The sequence below is a fragment of the Odocoileus virginianus genome, chromosome 1 (genome assembly GCF_023699985.2).
Source record: "Odocoileus virginianus isolate 20LAN1187 ecotype Illinois chromosome 1, Ovbor_1.2, whole genome shotgun sequence".
NCBI classification, from domain to species: Eukaryota; Metazoa; Chordata; class Mammalia; order Artiodactyla; family Cervidae; genus Odocoileus; species Odocoileus virginianus.
The window spans coordinates 45,726,538-45,750,733 of NC_069674.1; the positions used below are offsets into that span (position 1 = coordinate 45,726,538).

The 24,196-nt window shown below is 39.5% G+C and overlaps 1 protein-coding gene across 3 annotated transcripts in view; it reads right to left on the reverse strand.

Annotated features, from left to right (window-relative positions):
• OSBPL3 (oxysterol binding protein like 3) overlaps positions 1–24,196 on the reverse strand; it is a 198,280-nt gene that overhangs the window by 129,531 nt on the left and 44,553 nt on the right. For 2 of the 3 annotated variants that reach the window (XM_070467622.1, XM_070467606.1), the window contains exon 2: positions 327–377. The exons of the other annotated variant lie outside the window; for it this stretch is intronic. The gene's annotated coding sequence lies outside the window, so the exon portion shown is untranslated. The remainder of the gene's footprint in view (positions 1–326; positions 378–24,196) is intronic. 3 annotated transcript variants of the gene reach the window in all.

Sequence of the window (24,196 nt, forward strand, 5' to 3'; positions counted from 1 at the left end):
AATATTCATAGCAGCATAATTCATAATAGTTAAAAATTAGAAAAACGCAAATGTTTCTTAACTGATAAATGGATAAATAAAAAGTAAAATATCTATATGCTATGTATGAACTGATAGACTGTATAGTCCCAAAACTCACATAGTGAAACCTAATCCCCAATGTGATGGTATCTGGAGATGGGGCCACGGGGAGGCAATTAAGTCATGAGGGTGGAGCCCTCATGAATGGGATTGGTGACCTGAGGCTTGTTTCCTGTCTCCACTCTCAGCCAGATGAGGACACAACAAGAAGATAGCCATCTACAAACAAGGAAGTGATCTCTCACCAGACAGCAGATCTGCAGGTACCCGGTCCTTGGACTTTCCAGTCTCTAGAACTGTAAGAAATTAATGCTTGTTGTTTAAGCCATCCAATCAATGGTAATTAGTCATAGCAGCTTAGACTAAGATACCATAGCATGAAATATTATTCAGCCACAAAAAGGAAAGAAACACTGAGTCATGCTACAATGTGGGTGAACCTTGAAAACATTATGGTAAGTGAAGGAAGTCAGATAAAAAAAGGCCATATATGACTCCATTCACATGAAATGCCCAGAATAAGCAAATCTATGAAGACAATAAGTAGACTAGTGTTTGCCAGGGCTTGGGATTTCCTTTGGGGGTAATGGAAATATTCTAGAATAAGATGGGTTGTGATGGTTGCACAATTTTGTGAGTATTCTAAAAAATACATCTCTGTCATATACTCTAGATTCCACATTTAAGTGGCATCATATGATATTTGTCTTTGTCTGGCTTACTTCACTTAATATGATAAACTTATATAGTCTAAAAGGGTGAATTTCGTGGCATTGAATAATATATCAATAAAAACAATCTTGCCCTCCTAAAAATAATCTTTGAATCAAACAGAATCAAATATGCAGTTATCCATCTTCTCCCTCAAAAACCATTGGCACTGAGGTGAACCTACTTTTGATGAATCTGATATGTAACACTGGAACCCTAAGATTCAAAAAAGAAAGAACTATGCTGTGCGCTGAAAGACGAATAAACTCCAATAAGAAAGTTTTGAGAACTTCACTATGAGTAATTTAAAATATCATACTCGGAAAACAAATGAACAAAATATCAAGATATAAATCTATAACTTCAGATTAGTCTCTATAAAGCCTTCTGAATCCATAGTTTTAGTTGTTTAGTCGTTAAGTCATGTCCGACTCTTTTTTGACCCCAGGGACTGTACCCCCTCAAGCTCCTCTGTCCATGGGATTTCCCAGGCAAGAATACTAGAGTGGGTTGTCATTTCATTCTCCAGGGAATCTTCCTCACCCAGGGGTTAAACCCCCATCTCCTTCATTGCAGGTGGATTCTTTACTACTGAGCTACCAGGGAAGCCCCATATACTCTAGTGATCTCATGGAAAGAATGAATAGCAAAAGTCATAGGTTAAAATCAACTTCAACATGTGGAAACACCAATATAAATTAGGTCAAGACTTGTCAATCCTGGCAGCCACATTAGTCATCTGAGAATTCACAAATAGATCATTTGAGAGGTTTTTGACAATCATATCCAGAAATGAAACATGGGTCTTCCAAGATCTCAAAGGCTTTCTTCTATCATGGTAGGCAGTACTGGCTTAGGTCACTGAAGGCCTGTTTATAAGCAATCAGGGGTCTAATTAAAACCCTTACAGAATGACTAAAAGCCAAATCTGGATATGATGTTAGAATGATCTTCAAGCTCCAAAGCAGTTGGTTGATCTTTGATCTATATGCCTGCCTTACATTTAGCAATGACTCAGGCCCACATCTTTTTCTTTAAAGTTATGACATCTCTAATTCTCAGAAATACCACCATGTGGGTTAAAACAGATACGCACATGTACTCACATGTTCACACAGACCAACCCATCACAAGCCGAAAGAACCACCCAAGGGAATGAAAAGCCTAAAATTCATTGTCTACAATCAAAAGAGCGAGGTAAACAGAACAAGGGTAGATAATTCCAACTTATGAGAGGTGACATCCCCCAAAGGTAGTTATAAATCAGCTGTTTGAAACTCTAAACACATTTTCTCATAGAAATATATTAGTGTGTGGTCACATACCCAGCTGAGACCAGGGAGATCAATGCAATGCATATGAAGCAGAGTTGATAGGGCTTCTTAGAGGGGTAAAACGTCTTCCAAGTTCAACTCCAGAATGTAGTTCAATAGTGGTAGCACCCCAGCTGCAGCATGGAGAAATAGGGTGTGTACTCTCTGGTCCTGTCCTTCCCCATATATCCTAAACTGGTGAACAAACAGGCCCTGGGCCACAGTAGGAGGCCCACCCCAATCCCACACAAACATGAATCCTTCACAGGGGATCTCTATGGTTTGTAAGGGCCTGTGGATTTTTGCTGCTCTCCAGAAATTTCCATTTCAGTAAATGTCTGCTTATCCAGAAGTGAAGGCAAATAAGAGTTCTCATTACAGAATTTAAAAGATTTTTTGTTGAAATACAACGTTCATGTGTGTGTGTGCGTTGCTCAGTTACGTCCGACTCTTTGCAACCCCACAGACTGTAGCCCACAAGGCTCCTCTGTCCATGGAATACCTCAGGCAAGAATACTGGAGTGGATAGTCATTCCCTTCTCCAGGGGATCTTCCCAACCCAGGGATCAAACCTGGGTCTCCTGCACTGCAGGCAGATTCTTTAGTGTCTGAGCCACCAAGGAAATGAGCCACCAAGAAGGTCAAATAGATGGATTTTTTAAAGAAATATATTTTATAGGGTAGATACATGAAAAGTCATGATTTTCAGCAATTTCTCAATGTCTCTTGTGGTCAATATAAATTATGTTTTTCATCACACTTGTCTCCAACCCCCAGGACAGAGGCTGTACATAGTGAGCACCTCAAAGACATATGCGGGATCTCTGTTCCTTTAATATCATTAGTACTGGGAGTGTAATTTGTTTTAAAAAATACCTTAGAATAACTTACATACACTGTGATAGTGATCTTGAGCAACGTGCCTGTTTGTGCCTCAGTTTCCTCACCCAAGGAATTGTGTGGCTGAGTGACTGGGGTGGGAGGGAAATTAACTTTTCAGTGGATATCTTGGTGCCTTTGGAATGTGGTTTCACAAACACATATCACTCATTAAACAAGTGTGCAGTAATTCAGGACACCCTGCCAGCCCCTCCTGCCATCCCCTTGTCCCTCTCCAGGCCTCCTCAGATGTTCACTGTGCTGCTGGCTCAGCCCCCATCCTCATCCGACCTCATTCCAGCCTCACCACCTGGTTCTGATTCACAGCCTTGCTGTCAACCCTGCTGTGTGCGCCTCATTCCCCAGTTCTGCTTCAGAATTTCAGGTCAAGCATTTCCGTTTCTCCATCCAACTCCCCACACTCTCAGTGACCCAGAGCTTCTTGGGTGAAAGTGATGGATCATCCTCCTTGCAGAAAACCACAGGGTTAATTCTGAATTCAAAGTTTGCTTACCTGAGGGTCAGTACAGAAGTGGGAGGGGGGTAGGGTTGAGTGACAGTTTTAGGACCAGAAAAAAAGAATGGAAGGATGGATAGATGGATCTGGGCTGTTTCTGAGGCCCTGCCAAGCTCCACCCGTACTTCCAGCTTCCAGCCCAGGGGTTGTGAGCAACCCCTGCATCAGTCCAATAAAATCCCCCTTTACCTGATCAGTTTCAGATACTATACTCCAGAGAGTAGGAAGGTAATTTTGAATATCAATAACCAGTGAGAGGAAGGATTGGCAAATTATGATGCATATTGCTGATAGCAGTATAAATAAATAAAAGTATATGAGAAACCTATTTAATGGTTGTTATGAAAATGCTATAAAATAGTTTTACCCTTTGACTCAACATTTGTAATAGGTAAAAAGTGGATACAACCTTAATGCCAAACAGTAGAGGGAAAGTTAAGCAAATTAGATTGGAATATATTATTTTATACAATGAAGAGTATTGCTTCTAAAGATACTTGTGAAGAATTATAACATGTAAATTATTCATGTTTAAAGAAATGTACTAGGAATTCCCTGGTGGTACAGTGGATAAGAATCTGCCTGCCAATGCAGGGGATATGGGTTCAATCCCTGGTTCAGGAAGATCCCACATGTCATAGATCAACTAAGCCCATGTGCCACATGAAGCTCGTGTGCTGAGAGCCTGTGCTCCACAACAAGAGAAGCCGCCATCAGGAGAAGCCCACGCACCATAACGAATAGCAGCCCCTGCCTGCCACAACTAGAGAAAGCAGGCACAACAACAAAGATCCAGTGTAACCAAGAAAAATAGAAAGAATTTTTTAAAAAGAAAAATATGAAATATAAAAGTACACAAAACTATGTAAAATGCATATTGAAAATGAAAATCACAGGAAATGCTCAGAGAATTAATAGGGGCTACCTTTGGAGGGCAAATCAAAGGTGGTTTTTCACCTCTTTTTCTTACTAATTTTTTGTAATTTCAACACTTTTATAATGAGAACATATTAAGATGATATATTTAATCACTTAAAATAGAGGGAGTAGCAAGAGTCTACCCCTTACACGTTTGTACTTGTTTTTCTTGAGTTGTAACTTTCCTGTTAACTATGCGATCCAGTGTGGATTTCTGCACAGAATTACCAATTTGGAGAACCAAGGTTACCCAGGTAAGCTTCTTGCTGATATTGTCACGCCAGCATTTACTTCCTAACATTTCCTCAGTTTCTGCCTACCTTGTGTCAGGCTGGGTTTAACTGGTGTGAATATTCTGCTGGGTAATGTATGACTTTCTGAGGCAGTCAGTTCCACTTTGAAATATTTTGACAATCAATGTCAATGATCTCCAGCTTGATCAGTTGTCCTGAAGACTGAGTGCTCACCAACCTGATGATATCGGAAGGCTGTTCCATGTCCAACAATATTACTTTTCTCTTGGAATATTTAGATCCATGGCTGTGCTACTCATGGATCTGCCTGGGAATCAGATGTGTCCTGTCTCAGGTTGGTTGGCTATTTTCTTTCTTTAGGAATGACACAATCAGCTATCTAAAACTGTTATCATTGTCCTCTTTCTCTATTCTCTTTTCTATGCATGGTGACTCAGACAGTAGAGAATCTAGGAGACCCGAGTTTGATTCCTGGGTCAGGAAGATCCCTGGAGAACGGAATGGCAACCCACTCTGATATTCTTAACTGGAGAATTCCATGGACAGAGGAGCCTGGCGGGCTACAGTCCATGGGGTCACAAAGAGTTGGGCACAACTGAACAACTAACACTTTCACTTTCATATGTATATGCAAAGGGGACAAGGAAAGAGGCATAAAAATTTATCATTTTTATATATGTCTTCGAACCTTATAAGAGCACAGTGAACCCATACATATAATGAATGTTCAAAAAATGTTATTAAAGATTACTAAATGGCATGAACACAGAGTATGGTGTTTTACATTCTTTATATATGAACACAGGAACCAACAACTGAAATAGAAATGATCGTTTTCACTGAGCTACAGCTACCATAAAAAACGGATCTCCCCTCAGTTTCCCCTTTCAGTGTAAACCCTAGAAGCACGTGTAGGTGGAGAAGATGAGGTCAGCATATCTACCTGACTTTGTTATTTGCTGTCTGGGCCTTGAAACACTAGGAAGGATGCCCACCTATAGCAATATGTGTCCAGACACCTTTTCAAGAATAAAAGAAATAGTCTAATCCCAGCCCAAATATTCTAAAACCCAAGACAGTTTCCATTCCTCTCTTGGCTGGGCCTCTCAATTCATAACAAAAACTTCCTTCCTTCTAGTAGCCAGTAGGCAGGCCTGCCAAAAGAAGGTACTGGGTGTCTCAAATGAGTTCTACAAGGATGGCTTTCCTTCTGTTAAATTCCCCCCCAGCCCTGGCATAAGAGCAATCTCCAGCTTCTCAGAGCTACCAACACATTCAAGGTCCCCATTCTGATGAGGAGGTTTCACTGACTTTCTCTATCACTGCTTGCAGCCAACAGCATCCTGAGTTATATCCAGGAGGAGAGAAGTGGGAAGAGAGGTGGGTTTCTATAAATGCTGTTTAAGTCAGGCTTCCTCCTTTACACTTTACCATGGTAAGAGGGCTTGCAGGGTAGACAAGCCCAACGTCACAGCCAGTATTGTACCCATCTCTGTGAAGCGGAAAGATTGAACAGAATAACTGTTTCGGTTTCCATGGATCACTTCTAAGATAGGATGGCACCCCTGGAGTTCGATAAAAAGCTTATTCTGTTTCATTAAAATGATCCTTAAATAGCTCTGGAGTGAAACCTTATCAGCCGTCAGTTTTGCACTGGTGTGATGAAGAGGCAGACACGACTGGGGGCCCTACTGTAACAGGACTTGGTATGCAGTGCCAACGAGAACCGGTTATTTCTTCATATCCAGAACAATTACTCCTAGCTGTTCTGAATTGAGGGGAATGATAGTGACCTATTTGCAGCTAGAGAAGCAGTGTTTACAAGATGGACACCAGTTCATAAAAAGGTCTCCAGTCTGTGGTTTGAACAAGACAGGTCATGCCATGCCCCTGTTCAAATTTTTTCAGTGGTCACTCATTACCTACAAATAATAGATGATCTGGCTGCAAATCAGAATCATCCATAGACATCTTATTTCATTTTTGGCCAAGCGGCCTGAGGGATCTCAGTTCCCTGACCAGGGATGGAACCTGGACCACAGCAATAAAAGCCTGGAATCCTAACCACTAGGCCACCAGGGTACTCCCATCCATGGGCATTTTAAAGAAAAAGGCACACTCACATCCTCTTCCTAAAGATGGTAGTTCAACAGTCCTGGGATCTAGGTACTAACACTTTTTTAAAAACCTTCCAGATGACAAAAAGTCACAGGATTGAAAACTACTGACTTAACAAGAGGAAGCCTCAAGTCTTCCATGCTATACATGAGCCTTGATTCCCACAGCAATCCACCTCACATTTCACCTTCCAGCAACACCAATCCACTTGCAGTTCCCCACAAACTCCCTGAGCATCCCTCACCTCCGCCCCCAATGCGCACAGGGCAGAGTAGTCATCCTGGTCTTGGCTCCAATGACGCTTTCCATCCACTCCTCCCTAACATTCTCAGATACACCAAAGACAAAGGCACCTCAGCATGCTACTACAGAAAATCATCAAACCACAAAGGAAGAGAGGGGAAAAAGGAATTACAGAACAGCCAAGAAACAACTAACAGAATGACAATAAGCACATACCTATCAATAAACATTTTGAATGCAAATAGAATTATCTAATTTAAAAAAACAAGACCTATCATTATTCTGCCTACAAGACTCTAAGTTCAGATGCATGGACACACACAGACTGAAAGTGAAGGGATGGAAAAAGATATACCCTACAAATACAAACCAAAAGAAAGCTGGGGTAGCGATACTCAGACAAAACAGACTTTAAGACAAAGGCTGTAATAAGAGACAAAGAAAATAGTTATGGAATGATACAGGAGCCAATCCAACAAGAGGATACCATATGATATTTGTAAGTCTTTATGTACCCAGCATGGGAGGACCTAAATATATAAAGCAAATATTAATAGACCTAAAGGGGAAAAGAGACAGTAATACAGTATAGTAGGAGACTTTAACACTCCACTACATTAATAGATAAATCATTTAGATAGAAAATCAATAAGAAAACCCTGGCTTTAAGTGACACATTAGGCTAAATGGACTTAACATTCCAAGACTAACGCACACCAGGCTGCCCTTGCACATACTTTATTCTAGGAATTGTATTTTGAAAAGTTTTGTTTGCATGTCTGTCTCCTTACTGAATTATAAGTTCCTAGAAGGAAGATACTACTTTTTCATCTTTATACCCTGCAGCCTCGCAAATTACCTATCATACAATAGGTACAGTCACAGAAAATATGGTGACATTTGTGTTTTAGTTGAGCAACAGAATGTATATAATCACTAATTTCTACTCACTTTGATTCTCCATTGTGTGCCTTGGGTTACTAAATAATCCTCAAATACACGAAAGAGAAAGCTCTTGGGAATCTTTGATTCAGTTAGAAGCAAGGCTGCTCTCATCTTATACCTAGAACTCATTTCAAGGGGACCCATATGACTACAATCCTAGTCTTAGACATTGCTGAAAGAAATCACTGCAAGAAGCTGGCGGAGGAGTTGGCAAGACAAAGATATATTGGATATGCAGTTTAGAGTTTTCTGAATAGCATTTTGCAAAGCCACGAGCTTACAGGGTTTAAAATATGACTCAGAACACCAACTTTGATGCCAACGTCTTTATTTTTAGATTTTTTAAGCAGAGAATATAGCTATAAATTCAACCTACTCAGTCTACAAATCCTTTAAACTTCCTCCTAGAGAACAGAAAAACACTTGGCATGTGTCCGGATGGTATTTTATTTGCATATATAGTTGTGCTTGTAAATTTTTGGTAAGTAAAAAAGAATTAATAATGGAAGCTCTAAATGATTCCCATGATTGCTGCTTAAGTTGGCAAAATATTCTCAAGCACAGAAGAAACTTGCTTGTGGAAATGTGCATGGGCGGGCTGTTCAGTTTTTTCCACAATGGGATGTTGGCTTGTAGTTATATGCGTTCTCAGACAAATGGCAAGGGGACAGTAACAGAAGGACTACAATTTTGAGAGAGATAATGGACCAGAGAAAATTCAATGGCATGGTAAAAATATTTTACGCTTTACACCATCTGTGCTTTGTTGTTCAGTATCTCAATATCTCATGATCCTGTCTCTTTAAAAAACTCAGTTTATTGAGGTATAATTTACATACAATAAAATGCCCCCCTTTAAGTATACACTATGATGAGCTTGGACATGTGTAAGGCAACAGAGCCACCGCTTCCAGCAACATATAGAACAGTTCCCTCACCCAGAAAGTACCCTCATGCCCTTCTGCAGTCAACTCCCACACCCCCACCCCTGATTTCTATCACTAGGACTACTCTTGTCTGTTTCAGGACTCCATATAAATGGAATCATGCAGAATATCTTTTTGTTTCTGCTTCCTTCTCTCAACAATGCTTCTGAGTTCCAGTCACCATGTTGCTTATATCAATGGTTCCTTTCTTTTCATTGCTGAGTAGTATTCCATGGAATAAGTAAATAAATATACCACAATTTGTCTCTCTACCAGTTGATGAACATATGAGCTGTTTCCAGCTTTTAATGGTTATAACAAAGCTGCTGTGAACAGTTATATATGGACCTTTCTTGGGTAAATGCACGGGAACAGAACTGTTAGGCCAAAGGGAAGCACCTTTAATGCTCTCCTTGGGGCTGTGCCTGTTCACACTCCCCAGCCATCCCACCAGCCACGCCCGACAGCTCCAGCTGCTCCACATCCAAGCTAACACATGGTGAGTTTCAGCTGTGCTGGTGGGTATGCAGGCACACCCCACTGTGGTTTCATTTACAAGGCATGAAATCTATGTCCTTCAACTTTCAACCTTTTCCTCTTTCTATAGAACACAGGCAGTATAATATAATAAGAGATCACTGAGTCCGTTTCTGGACTCCTGAGTTTTATCACCAACTTTGTCACTAAATAGTTACATAATGCTATAAAGACCATCTATCCCAATATCAATTTTTTTCTATCTATAAAATGGTTAAATGAGGCCAAATGAGACTTACATTCTTGCTTTAAACAAAAATGAACATAAGTGAGTTTTGTCAAAAGCAATGTATTCCTTTCATAGTAGTTAAGCATTATTTTGCATAATGGCCAAAGTTCTCAAAGAGATTTTATATATATCCTATTTACTGCCAAAGGGGTAATTTTCCCAAACACCACACATTTACGAACTACAACAAAAAAGGAAGATAAACTCATCAAAAAAGGAGATTTTATTGAATGGAAAATTAATCTCCCTCTTCTGCCTGGTGTTTCAAAACTGCTCTGCCAAGTCAATGAACCTTAATGAATTCCCTTTTGCAGTCATCTAAGCTTAATTCCAAATTGTACCTGTTTTTAAAAGCCTTTACAATTCAGAAAGCATAAATAATCACCTTTGGTCATTTGCCTTGCTCATTAAGCTTTAAATAATATGAGCTGAATCAAACAGGAAATAATTGGGTTCATTTGCTTTTTGCCTTACACATACACAACATTCCTTTACTATCGTTAAGCCTCACCTATCTAGCAATGTATGAAAACTCAGCAAGTTCCAAGTCAGTCCTCATCCTTTGGGTTCCCATAAGGCAAAATAAAGATAAAGGTAAAGGTAAAGTTAATGATAAAGGCAGGAAAATATTATACATTCTTTATGAGGAAACTTAAGGAGTCAGAAGAAAGGGTAAATGGTGATCAAAGATAAGAGGGAAATGCATGACAAGACATTAAAGGAAATTAGTTTTCAGCTCCAAAGAAATATGTGCTGGAAAAAAATGCAAGTAAAACATCTGGTGTTCAGAGGGGTGTGGGGAGGACAACATTTTTTATCTTCATTTCCTGTCTAAACAAACAAATTATATATTGCCTATCCAAGATACAGATTACACTTAACAAAGGTTTCCCATGTCCTGTTCCAAAAATGTCTCAGAATATGCCTGCAGACACAGAATAAACCTTCATCGGAAGTCTATTTCCATAAGAATGGAGAAAATTGAGAACCAGCTAAAAAAAAGAGATCACATTACATATGAAAAAGTACATGCAGTGTACTTCCAAGGGCCTTTTACCTGTTAGGGAAATGGAAAAGAAACCACCCACCATTAATTCAATTGGTCATTAACCTTTCCTGGGTCACTAACCTCTTTAAAAATCTAATAAGCGGTATGGGCCAGTCTTTCCAGGAAAACAATCATACGACCTTGCACAGTCCCAGAGGTCTGGCTCCATGAAGGCCTTTCATGGAGCCTTTAGGGTTTAGGGACCTTAGATTTAGAAGGACCACCCCTGATTTTAAATAGACTCACCAACGAGACTGCCACCAACAGTAAATCAAATATGACCTATATCCAAACAGAGGAAGCAAATCTCTCCTAATCCAAATCCCAAACACATACACGGTAGAATATGAAAATGACTTCTGTAAATACCAAAAGTTATCTAACATTCTCACAGGAAACACATGTTCAGAGGTACAGAGTGAGCTCTGGAAATGCTCCCAGAAATCCATTCCCCACCACTGCCGAGAAGGATGAGCAGTCATCTGAGTGGGTGGTGTCAATGCCTCCCATTTCTAGAACAGGTCTAGTCTAAAAGGAGAAATTCCTTATGGAGCACAGAGAGAGGAGAGAAAATGACTAGCAAAAAGGTATATGAGCAAAATGATAAATGGGATTTAATCTGGAAACATTCAGAACTAGAGGTGAAAAAGGACAGTTTGGAAATTCTGGGTGTAAGCAGGTAACTGTCTATGGTAGATAGATCAATGGCCCCCAAATAGCCACACCCTAGTCCCTGTAACCAGCGAAAGTTACCTTATGGCAAAAAAGGGCTCTGCAGAGATATCATTAAGTTAAAGAAAGGGCTTCCCTGGTAGCTCAGATGTTAAAGAATCCACATGCAAGGCAGGAGACTCCAATTCAATCCCTGGATCGGGGAGACCACCGGAAGAAGGGAATGGTTATCCACTCCAGTATTCTTGCCCGGAAAATTCCATGGACAAAAGAGCCTGGTGGGCTACAATACACAGGGTTGCGAAGACTCGGACACGACTGAATGACTCTTTCACTTTCGTTTAATTAAGCCCTGGGGATGGATCACCCAGGATTATACATGCAGGATCAATGTACTCAGAGGGCTCTTATAAGAGAGAAGCAGCAGATCAGAGTTAGTGGATACTATGTAATGAGATATGATGTGGGACCTCGAGGCAAGGAATGCAGGCAGACTCTAGAAGGTAGAGAAAGCAAAGAAGCAAAGACTCTTGTTCTACATGAGCCTCCGGGAAAAATGTAGTCCTGCCGGAACCTTGATTTTACACTTCTAACATTCAGAACTGTAAGGGAATATATTTGTATTTTTTTAAGCCACTAAACTTATTTGTTATAGCAACAGTAGGAAACCAACACACTGTCTGCCTATCTTGTTGTTAAGGGGTTAGGAAATGAGAAGTATGAAACAGCCTCATGTGGACGAAGTACTTTCTGATAAGTGATAAATAGCCCCATCAACAAGGCTGAGCGTTGTTCAAACACGGCCCTCAACCAATAACATATGGGGAAGTTATGTGGTGTAACGGAAACAGAGTGGACTAGGAGTTAGAAAAGCTGAGTTCTCTCCCGTGCTCTTCAATATACAGTGATACGCCATCAGGTAAGCACAACCTCCTTGAGTCTAAGTGATGATCTTTAAAATGAAACATTCAGGTTACACAATTATAATGTCTCCTTAACACAGGCCAGAGGACTTCCTCTACTGACTAGTACGAGATAGTGGTCAGTTTTGCTGTTAGTCCTTACATGTCTTGTCTTCATCCTTATACCAGCCTGTGACACTGGCCACACTTTCCCTATTTCAACCTGAAAGAAGTTATGTCATTTGTCATAGTGAAAATGAAAGAAAAAGGGGGTGGGGGGGGAGGTCAAACTGCCTTACAAACATTTTTATTGCTAGCGATTCAAGAATACACTTTCTGGGTCTACTTTTTAAAACAAAAGAAAAATTTCAAGACACCAAGTGGCCTCAATGAGCAGGCACTACTGTTCTGTAAGGTGGAACCATGTATTACAAACCAGCGACCCTTCCTGCCTTCACATTCCGATTCCACACTGGGATTCTGCTGCTGCAGCAACTCCAGTCTTCACAGTCCATGGGAGGAGAATGGAAAAGCTGCTGCCCAAAATAGTTTAATAAGGCCAGCAATGATTCATGGAGTAATAACAGGCCAGGCAGGCAGCCGCTTACAGAACCGGGCCCAGCTGAGAGGGGGTTTCACAGCTCAAGGTTAAAATGGAGAATAAGGAGGTCATTCATTCCACATGTTCAAGGAGGGCAAGTTCACTAGTACTACCTGCAAACTCCTAAAAAGGGAGTCAGATGTGAGGCAATTCAGCTCGACAATTTATCAACACTGACCCAGAGTTCAACAGCAACAAACCCGTGAACATAAAAAGCAACCATGCGAACACAGCCCTTTAGAACATTCTCTTGATGGACTCTAATTTACTCCTGAAATTTACTGAAAGTTTTCATGGGCAAAACAGTATCTGAAGTTTATGAATAGTATCAAAGAAGTAGAACACATAAAGGAGAAGAAAAACACCCAGAAAACTATAAAGACATTGATAGGCATAGGCCAGTCTAAAAACCCAAACTAGGATTACCCCACAATACAGAACACTCACATCATTAACATTTCTGATTATACTTTTGTTCCCAAACAACAACTAATAATTGATCAAAAATTTAAGGATATTATGCAAAAAAAAGAAAATTTTCTTTTCCATAATTCATTTATTTTAAATTCCAGTTTAGGCAAGTATTTGCAAATGCTCCCAGTTTTTATCTGAGGTCAATGTTTATATAATTATGAGAAGAGAAAAGAGACAGATGGGTAATTCATAAAGTTAATAACTATCTGCTTTTGCTATCAAAATTTGGAGTTTCAACCAAAGATATCTATAAAGATATATATGAGTTACAAATGGCATAAATAGAAAGGGTGAAACAATAAATTCTAAGGTTTGTTGGCATTATATTGGTTTAGTCTATAAATAACTCCCTGGATATAATGAGAAAAGCAGTTTAAAAGAATGAAGGGTTAGAATGTGATGGAGCTGATGAGAAAATGCAGAACATATGTGTGATTGCTCCAAATGGAGAATGAGAGAAAGTTAATTTTTCTCAGCTGGAATAAAAAGTAAACATGTGAAAGTAACAGAAAATAAGGTCATGTGAAAGAAGTTTTCATGTATAAAAAGTTAAATCTAAACATTTCAATGTAGGCCTCATTGGAAAAGTACCAATATCAATTACCTCAACAAATTTTTATTCAAATATTACACAAATAAACACAATATGCTCATCACAAATCTTATTGACAAGTATAAGTCTTCTTTGTTGGATATGAGAAGGAATAATGTTATATATTATATATAACATTATTATATAATATATATTACATTATATTCTTCTCACATGTCTGAGTTAGAAGCTCTAATGACAAAATAACTGAGTTCCCTGGATCAAAGACAATATCTAACTCTTCACAATCCCATGGACTATAGCCCACCCAGCTTGTCTGTCCATGGAATTCTCCAAGCAAGAATACCAGAGTGGATAGCCAGTCCATTCTCCAGGGGATCTTCCTGATTCAGGGACTGAATCCAGGTCTCCTGCATTGCAGGCAGATTCTTTACAATCTGAGCCACCAGGGAAGCCCCAGTAAAATACAAGTGAAATGAAAACTGTTGTCAAAAAACAGCAACAAGAAAAAAATACTTTCATCAACTTTAAGAGTATATGGTACCTATCAGGCCAAAAAGGGAAACAATCCTCCTTTAGTATGAGCTTTGCCAAAAACATACCTATGTCTGCCCTCAACCACTGAGAAGTAACAGGAAGTACATTATGATTTTAAGAAGTCTGTGTTCATGCTGGTCTTCTCAAAGTCAGAATGGACAATGCAGGAAAATTTAGCCTAACTACTCATATGGCTTTATCCTGAAATAAACAGGTAAAACTGAGTCTGCCATTCAGCTTACCTCTGAATGAATGTTTTCTAAAAATATTCCACGCTTGAGAAACAATGTACTGACCTGTGTATGAATGAGGCACCACTTTCATTTACATCTTCTGTTCCTTAGAGCAGAGCTCAATATCCCTGATCCTTGGCAATACGCAGATGGAAAAGCCAGAAATTACAATTCTGCTGGGATACCTACCTAGGAAACTTAACTATCCCCCCTGGACAGTTTTGCCTCATTTTATATAATGTATGATCATGAAAACTGTATATACTCATTGGAAAATGACTTATAAGAACCCTACAGTGACTCTTTAAGATAAGACAATATGTAAAATATTTTTGAAAAATATGTACAAGGTTGCTCATAACAAAATTGTACTAGTAAAAGCTATGGATAGAGAATTGGTAAAATAAGTTACTGCATATTTATACAATAATCTATAAGACATCCATTAAAATAACAAAATAGTTGTAAAGGAAACTTTTTTTTAATTTAAAAAAAAAATTACCGAATCACAAGAAGTTGCCAAAATAGTGGTCAGTGTAAACTTTACCTAGCTCCTACCAATGGTAACATGTTATATATATAACTATAGTCAAAAACAAGAAATTAACATTGGCACCACACAGTTAACTAGACGACAGAGTTTACTGGAATTTCATCAGTCTTTACAGGCACTCATTTTGTGTACATGTGTGCATATATGTGTATTATGTATTGTTTCATAAAATTTTATCACATGTATATAACTCGTGTAACCACAATCAAGATGCAGAATTGTTAAATCATCACAAAGGAACTAAAAGAAAACCTTCCACAGAACTAAAACTGCTCTATACCTAGCTCTGGGTGGTGGTTATGCTGTGCACATAGATTTATACAACTTAGAAATAAGTTATGCCTGAATTTAAAAAGAATGATAATGAAGCTCAGTTGGTTGACATGGATACACGTTCAAGAGAGTGAGGTTTAAAAAAAGTTACAAAACAGTATTTATAGGATGATCCTGTTTTTGTATAATTTTATGTCTCTGTGCCTACAAAAAAAATACAAAATCACCAAAATTTAATATTCCTCTAAAAATTCTATTTCACTTTTCTGATGTTTATTTCATAGTGAGTAAGAATCACTTTAACAACTCGGGGGAAAAGAACGCCTCCCCCGAAAAACAGTATGTATGTATATTCTCAAGGAAGAATTTTTTTTAATCACCACCTAATTCATTCCTAGGTTTTTCCTGGCTTAAAAGTAAGCTTTAAAATCCTCCCGTATAATCCTTTCTATCACTCCCCTAAAATACAGCATCATTCATCTTAATGGTTCTTGTAAAGATGAACTTGAAAAGCCCTTCCCCCTAAAGCTCAGTGTGTTAGAATATTTGTAAATTTTTTCAAAAGAAGCTGAGACATGAGTACAAACTGTATTCAAGGCAAACTTTTCCTCTCACAAATTACAAAAAAAAAATCTTTCAATACAACTTTTAATGACCACAGACTTTGTGCTGAAATTATGCAAAAGGATTTTAGAGTCAAGATGCACAAGACAATGATCCTGCTCTAAACAAGGTCAAAACTGCAACACACCAAGCCACGTGCTTATACCACTGGTGCAGAGAGTCCTGGGAGCAGACAGAGGAGTCAGTAACCAATCCTGTCTAGGATAGGGAAGGTAGAAGGATTCTGGACAAAGAATGACCCTGGATCTGGACCTTGAGAACCTATATTTGAGCTTCTGCCAAGTGAGAAAGGGTAAGAGTTGAGAGTCACTCAGAGAGACTGCCTGCAAGCACAGGAAACTGGAGAACCTGCTGGAGAACAAGTAAATACAGGACAGGGAAGAAGTGAAGGCAGATGATTCTAGAAACTATCCTGAACACCATGCTAAAAGATTGGACTGCATTATCCAATACACAGTAGAAAATCCAAGGTATTTTCAATGGAGGATTAGATTGGTGGCAGTGTTGAAAATGAGCTGGAATGGAAGAGAATGGAAAAGGAAGATAAATTATTGAGCTCTTTACAGTATATACCAGGTAAAAAACACTGAGACCCTGAATAGGGAAAGCAACAGCTATACTGCTACTAACTTTTACTTCTATTTTTTTCAAACTATATAAACGGCATCATGCTTTATATAACCCACAACTTGATGTTTTTGTTCAACACTATTCTTGAGATGTACGCATAATGACACGTGTATTTCTAGTTCTTTCATTTTAACTACTGTATAGAATTTAGTTGATTGAACACACTTATTCATCCACATCTTGTTCACAGATATTGAGGTCGCTTTCACTTTTTTTCTTTTCTGCTTTTTGGCTATGCCACGCAGCTTGCTAGATCTTGGTTCCCTGACCAGGTATCAAACCTGCACTCTTGGCAGTGAAAGCCTGGAGTCCTAACCACTGGACCACCAGGCAGTTGCCTTTGCTTCCAAATGTTAGGTCTAACAAACAACAGGGTGGTGAATAGGGCATACAAACCTCCCAGTACACGGGTAGGAGACTTTTACATATCTGGAAATAGAACTGCTGGTTGATGAAGTTATAAGGTTTGAACATCCTAAACCTAACTACTTCTTGCCAAACTATTCAAACAACTAGTGGTTGTTCCAAATGATATACCCATCAACAAAATATGTTGAATTTCCATCCAACATGTCCCTGCTTACAGCTGGTATAGCCAAACTGTTTACTTGGGACAAATCTATATGAGTGTAGAATGGGTCATCTTGTCCAGGTTTTATATTGTTTCCAGGACCTAGCTTCCTACTTTATAGCTATAATCTAAGAATTAGGTTGAGGGAAAAAGGGGGTGTGCTGCTTAGGTAACAAGAACAGAGATACCTCTTACTAATTGTCAAAAACTACTTAAGCAACAAAAACAGAGAAACATTACTACCCACCCCAAACACACACAAATGGTGGCCTAAATAAAGAAGAACTAACTTGCCATGCAAAAATACAGAAAGCAAAAATAAATAAATAAAAAATAAAAAAAAATACAGAAAGCATTCCAAAGTTGATATGGCAGCTCTATGGTTATAAAGAACCAGCATCTTTCTGTTCTGGATTCCATCTTCATCACTGCAGGGTCTAAAGTGATTTCTGAAACTCTAGTCATCATTCTGATTTGAAGAGCGGAAAAGAAAAGAGATATGGCCTAAAAGGGCCCTAAAGGAGGTGTGCCTTCCCTGGAATGCACACACAACACTCCTAAACAACACTCACTGGCCAGATTTCAGTCATTTGGCCATACTTAACTGCAAGAAAGACTGGATAATGGGACTTTCTTGCTGTTGTTTTTGTTTAGTTGTTCAGATAATGTGCAGAGAATAGAAAAAAGGAGTCCATTACTAAGGGAAAAACATACAACAAGAGGCAACATTCTTAGTAAATGATATGATTAATCAAGATACCGAACACAAGAAGAGATGAAAAGAAAGAAAATGGAGCTCAAGAGATGGAAGTCAGCATAGACGTAGATTTAAGAATTATCAGCATACAGGTATCAGGTGGAATCACAGAAATGACTAAGTCCCATGAAACACCACTGATCAAGAAGAGATGGTGACAGAAATTAAAAAAAAAAAAAAAGGAAATAACACCATTTGCAGCAACATGGATAGACTTGGCAGCAACGAGTAAAGTAAGTCAGAAAGACAAATACCATACGCTATCAGATGTGGAATGTAAAATGACACAAACGAACCTCTACACAAAACAGAAAGAGACTCACAGACATGGAGAACAGACTGTGGTTACCAAGGGGAGACGGGGTGGAGGAGGGATGGATTGGGAGTTTGGGATGAACCGATGCAAACTAGCATATATAGGATGTATACACAACAAGGTCCCACTGTAGAGCACAGGGAACTCTATTAAATATCTTGTGATAAATCATAATGGAAAAGAATTTTGAAAAGAATATACATATCAATATAGACACACAAAACCGAATCGGTTTGCTATATAGCAATTAGCACACTGTATATCAACTATATTTTTATTTTAAAAAATGATGAGATGACTATACCAAAAAAGCCAAGATTTAAAAGGAAGAGGAAAAATCTATTACGTAAACCAAGATGTAGAGACTATTCAGAGAAGCAAGAAAATCAGTGCTCATAAATCAAGGAAGCAGAGCCTTTCAGCACTGAGGAGGTGTTGTAGAAGCCACTAGAAATAGTCTCCCCAAGCAGCTCTTCTCCCTGTGCTTCACTAACAGAACTCCAGTTTTGTTCAGCTACTGAAAAGTTATATACTTGAGGGGAACCTGGCCTTGCTCCCAGCCCCAGCCTGCAAACCTGGACAATTATAAACCTATCAGATAATCCCATTCCCCCTGTCACTGACTGACTTTGGCAAGGGCATGTGATGAAAGATTTAAAGGTTAACAGAACCCCTGATATTACTTGGAGATCTTTTTGTTTATACCCTTTCATGTTTTTCTCTAACAAGCTGAGAGAGAAGTACTCCTCTCTTTCTCTAGCTCTGAGTCAACACAGCAGTCGACTTGGATCTCTGTACTGACTCCATAACTCTGTAACCCATTACTGTTGTTGTTGAGTTGCTAAGTTGTGTCCCACTCTTTTGTGACCCCATGGACTGTAACCCACCAGGCTCCTCTGTCCATGGGATTTCCCAGGCAAGAATACTGGATCAATAAAGTTAATATACTGTGAATGGAAGGGAGGAAAGCTAAAGAAACTGGGTCTTTGATGACAATGTCAAGCCATGAATTAAGCAACTCTGGAACTGTCTTATTTCCAAGACGTCTTTCATGTAGCCTTTTATTTAAGGCTTGTCAATTTGGGTTTTCTGTTATTTGCAGTCAAATTATCCCAACTGATAAAATAGTCAATAGTATCAGAATTTACAGACAGGTCAGGAGGTCATCAGGAAGCCCTGCGAAACAGGACTTTGAATGGAACGACACTGCTCCATCACTGATGAGGGGTAAAACATCAAAAACTCTGGGAGGTGTATGTAAAGTCTGGAGGATTTCTTCCTAGTGACTTGCATTAGAAAGAAGGAGAACAAGTTCAAATGCTGAGAAAGATTAAAAAAGAAACTGGATCCTTGAAAAGAATAATAACGGTTTGAAATAGCTTGTTAGAGAAAAACATGAAAGGGTAAAAAGATCTCCAAGTAACATCAGGGGTTCTGTTAACCTTTAAATCTTTCATTTCTAAGGGAGACAGTAATCAGTTGGGCTTCTGCAGTGGCTCAGCGGTAAAGAATCTGCAATGCAGGAGATACGAGCAGACGTGGGTTCGATCCCTGGTCAGGAAAATCCCCAGGAGAAGGAAATGGTGACCCAGTATTCTTGCCTGGGAAATCCCACGACAGAGGAGCCTGGTGGGTTACAGTCCATGGGGTTGCAAAAGAGTGGGACACAACTTAGCAACTCAACAACAACAGTAATCAGTTACAAAGTTATGGAGTCAGTATAGAGATCCAAGTAGACTGCTGTGTTGACTCAGAGCTAGAGAAAGAGAGGAGTACTTCTCTGAGAAGATCAAAGGGATGAGAAGGTGGCTGGTACCAACAACAAATAACCAGGTTCATCAAGGAAGAAATGAAGTGAGTGGAGGAAGGAAAGGCCAGACAGAAAACAGGGTGGGAATCAAGGGAATAAATTCAGAGTCAGAAGAACAGGTTTAGTGAGAGAAAGCAGACAGGAGAGAGGGGACTCTGACAGAGGGAGGGGTGTGGCAGAGATCACCATCTCAGAAGGGAGAAGAGGAGGGTGTGGGCACTGAGTGAATTGCTGAGGTGTTACAGAAGAGAAGGTCACTGGAACCAAGGAGATGAGGGGCATGAATTGAAGATGTCAGATTGGTTCCCAAAATGGGCAGTGCAGAAGCCAGGAGCTCAAAGAAAAACAGGAGTCAGCTACAAACAGAACTGATGCCTCTGGACTAAACTGCTCTTCTCAATGTTTCTCATGGAAATGAACCCTTATGGAATCCAAAGATTTCTTAAGAAAGAGAAACCTACTAGCATAGGCAATGATTTCAGGCAGATCATCTTTCACATCTACATACAAAATGTGGCCCTAACCCCTGAGGAAATTCTGGAAAACACATTCTATCATCAGAAAAGTCTTTTTAATTGGGTCTCCTTTTTATCAATTTAGAAGTGCCTTTGAGGAATAAAATAAGAAAAGTGGAGACAAATCAATTGTATATAAGTTATGTCTTAAAATTTCTGCTTCCAGCATTTCCCTTTTCTCTCTTCCCACCACCACTTGCCAGGTTCAGGTAGCAAATATTGCTTCTCACCTGCTGCTGCTGCTGCTGCTAAGTCACTTTAGTTGTGTTCGACTCTGCAACCCCATAGACGGCAGCCCACCAGGCTCCCCATCCCTGTGATTCTCCAGGCAAGAATACTGGAGTGGGTTGCCATTTCCATCTCCAATGCATGAAAGTGAAAAGTGAAAGTGAAGTCGCTCAGTCGTGTCCGACTCTTAGCGACCCCATGGACTGCAGCCCACTAGGCTCCCCGTCCATGGGATTTTCCAGGCAAGAGTACTGGAGTGGGGTACCAGTGCCTTCTCCGGCTTCTCACCTAGATTACTACAATAGCTCCTACCCAGCTGTCAGCCACCATGCTCTCCCTTCTTAAGCCATCTATACACAGTTTCCAAAATAAACCTCCTGAAGCATCTCTCCGATCACGTCACTCCTCTCTGCAAAGATCTGCAGTGACTCATAACCGTCGAAAGCACTGGCTTTCAAGTCCAGCTCTTACAGCCCTATATCCCATGAGCTGGGTCAAATGACGCAATTGGTTCTCTAATTTCAGGGGGGAAAAAAATAAATATAACAGATACTTTTTCTCCATTTTAAGGTTCTCAACCTTCATATTTTCATAGCATTTGGCACCAATTTTCACTTGTCCATATTAGCATCTAATAGAAGAGACAGCTAACATAAAATATATTTGGTTATTTGAAGTATAACACACATCATCACAGAAAATTCTTTTACATGCAAAATTCATGCACAAATGACACACCAAATAAAGTCCAACTCTGCAGTAGAGGCATTCAAGGCCCTCCCCAGTTCTGACCCTACCTTCCTTTCCAACACTCTCTCTCTCACTTTACTCCATGTAGCATAACTATAAAGCAAGCAAGACTGTCTTCAGAGTTACTTGCATCCACATCTATCTCTTTAAAGATCCAGGTTGTATCTTGCTCACATTTCTCTACATGATACGTAACACAACAAGGAGGAGTAAGATTCATTCCATGGGCCCATTGCTTATCTGCATGTACTTTGGGCACCACCAGAAATGTATGCTGAGTCCACCTGACCCAAGTAACCTTTCCTTCAAAATCCCAAGGGGTGTTTTTATGGAACTTTATGAAAAAAATAATACATTATTTGAAAAGAAATCACACAACATGGAAAAATCATGCCAAATCTGCTAAACAGTCAATCTAAATATAGATATTCTTGTATATAACCACTATGTCTGAGCCACCAGGGAAACCCAATATAATGAATACATAGTTGTAAATAAAGCTAAGAGATACCCATCCTGAGCACAGCATGAAGTCCACTTGAAGTTGAGGACAACTAGATGCATGACAGCCAAGCTCTATGCAGACGCGTTGCTCCTTTCATGTCCTGGATGTGTAATTTACAATGAGACAAAGAAGGGACTATTATAATTCTGACATTCCACAGTCAGTCATCAGAATAGGAACATCCTGAAATTAGGTCTCATCTACGTAACAAAAGAGAATTCAGAGTCCCTAACATGAAATTAGGGCAATGGAAGTACAAACATGTCTGTGTCTCTGTTGATGGCCATTTTTCTTCCTGGGAGATGCAAGTTTTAGGTTCCTTTTCTGAAACCTTTGAGGTCAGAAATATTTAGAATTAGTTTTTTGTTGTTTTTCATTTTAGAAAAGTGATATGGTGCATACATATATCATATAATAACTGTTCTAGCAGGAACCTGGAGTAGCATCTCATAGTTAAACATGTTAATATTTTTGTAACCAGATATATGAACATTCCTATTAACTCAAATAAAGACCATGAATAGCTTCAAGTCTGTTCAGGTCAGATTTAGCCATTAAATGAGCTACCAAAACAAAAGCAAAAAATGGATTGCTATTCAGATTTCACAATTGTGGTTGAGACTGAATTACAAATAATGGTGCAATGCTGGAGCTTGAGGTGACCACTGTTCTCGCTCCTTCTGCAAAGACAAGCTGCTATGGCAATCAATGTCTGCCTACAAAGGCCATCCTCTCAGTGGCTCACAAGCTAGAATAAACTTCCGCATGCAATGTAACCTCAAACTTTTCCCCTGTAACTTACCCAGTTGCTTCAATTTATTGGTTATTTGAAATTCTGTGTTGTGTTGTATGTGGTAAGTCGCTTCAGTCATGTCTGATTATTTGCGACCCCTTGAATTGTAGCCTGCCAGGCTCCTCTGTCCATGGGACTCTCCAGGCAAGAATACTGCATATCATTATTTCATTATCACAGTCTATCCCAGGTACATGGTACGACATTGTACCATATGGCAGCCCAGAGTTATGCAATTTAACCAATGTATGCCACTTCCATGGTTGCACTCACACAGCCTATCCCCAGGGTTCTATAGTGATATTCATGCTGAGGAGCCTGACTCCCTGATTCCAAAGCTCTGGGTCCAACCACAGCCAATCATGACACCATGAGGGACCAAGAATGCCCATACCCAGAGGCATCTTTACCTATCTATTGATTAACCTTACGGAGGTTTAAAGGGAAAGACAGGATATATCTGTCTGCTCATTCAGTCATTTCATTCCAAAACAAAGGTAACACAAATGGCTTCTAAACTGGGCCCCCTCTGCTTAAAGATTCTGAAGCAGGAGAACAAGGGCCCCTCAGGAAGTTCCTGGAACCGAATTTGTTGGCCATCTCTTGGGAGCTGGTGTTCAATCAACAGCAAGTCCATCACCATCAAGTTTAAAAGGGAAAAAAGAGACTAATTCATTTCAATGTATGACAAAAACCACTGCAATGTTGTAAAGTAATTAGCCTCCAACTAATAAAAATAAATGGAAAATAAATAAATAAATAAATAAAAGGGAAAAAAGTGAGCAAAAATTTAGCCAGAAAAAAAAGGGGGGGGGGGACATACGCATACTCAGGATGTAAATTAAGAAGCCTGAGTACACATTTTGTCAAATGCACAAACTAAAGAAAACAGCCTGAAGGCTGCACAAATATCAAGTGTTTAAGTCAGTCAGATTGGTCCTATTGTGATATCAGTTTATATTTCCATTCATTAAGTTCAGCATAACAAAGCACACCTGTATTTGGCTTAGTTTGGAGGAGAAACAGCCCAATATTAAAGAACAAAATCACACACACACACAAAATCACAAACCAAGCTCAATATTTCTGTGAGCAGGATGTCACAGAGCCTCTCCCAGGCTCCCTCTAGAATTCTCTAAAGTCTTCAGTTCTAGAACTGAGAAACAGAATCCTTTTTCTG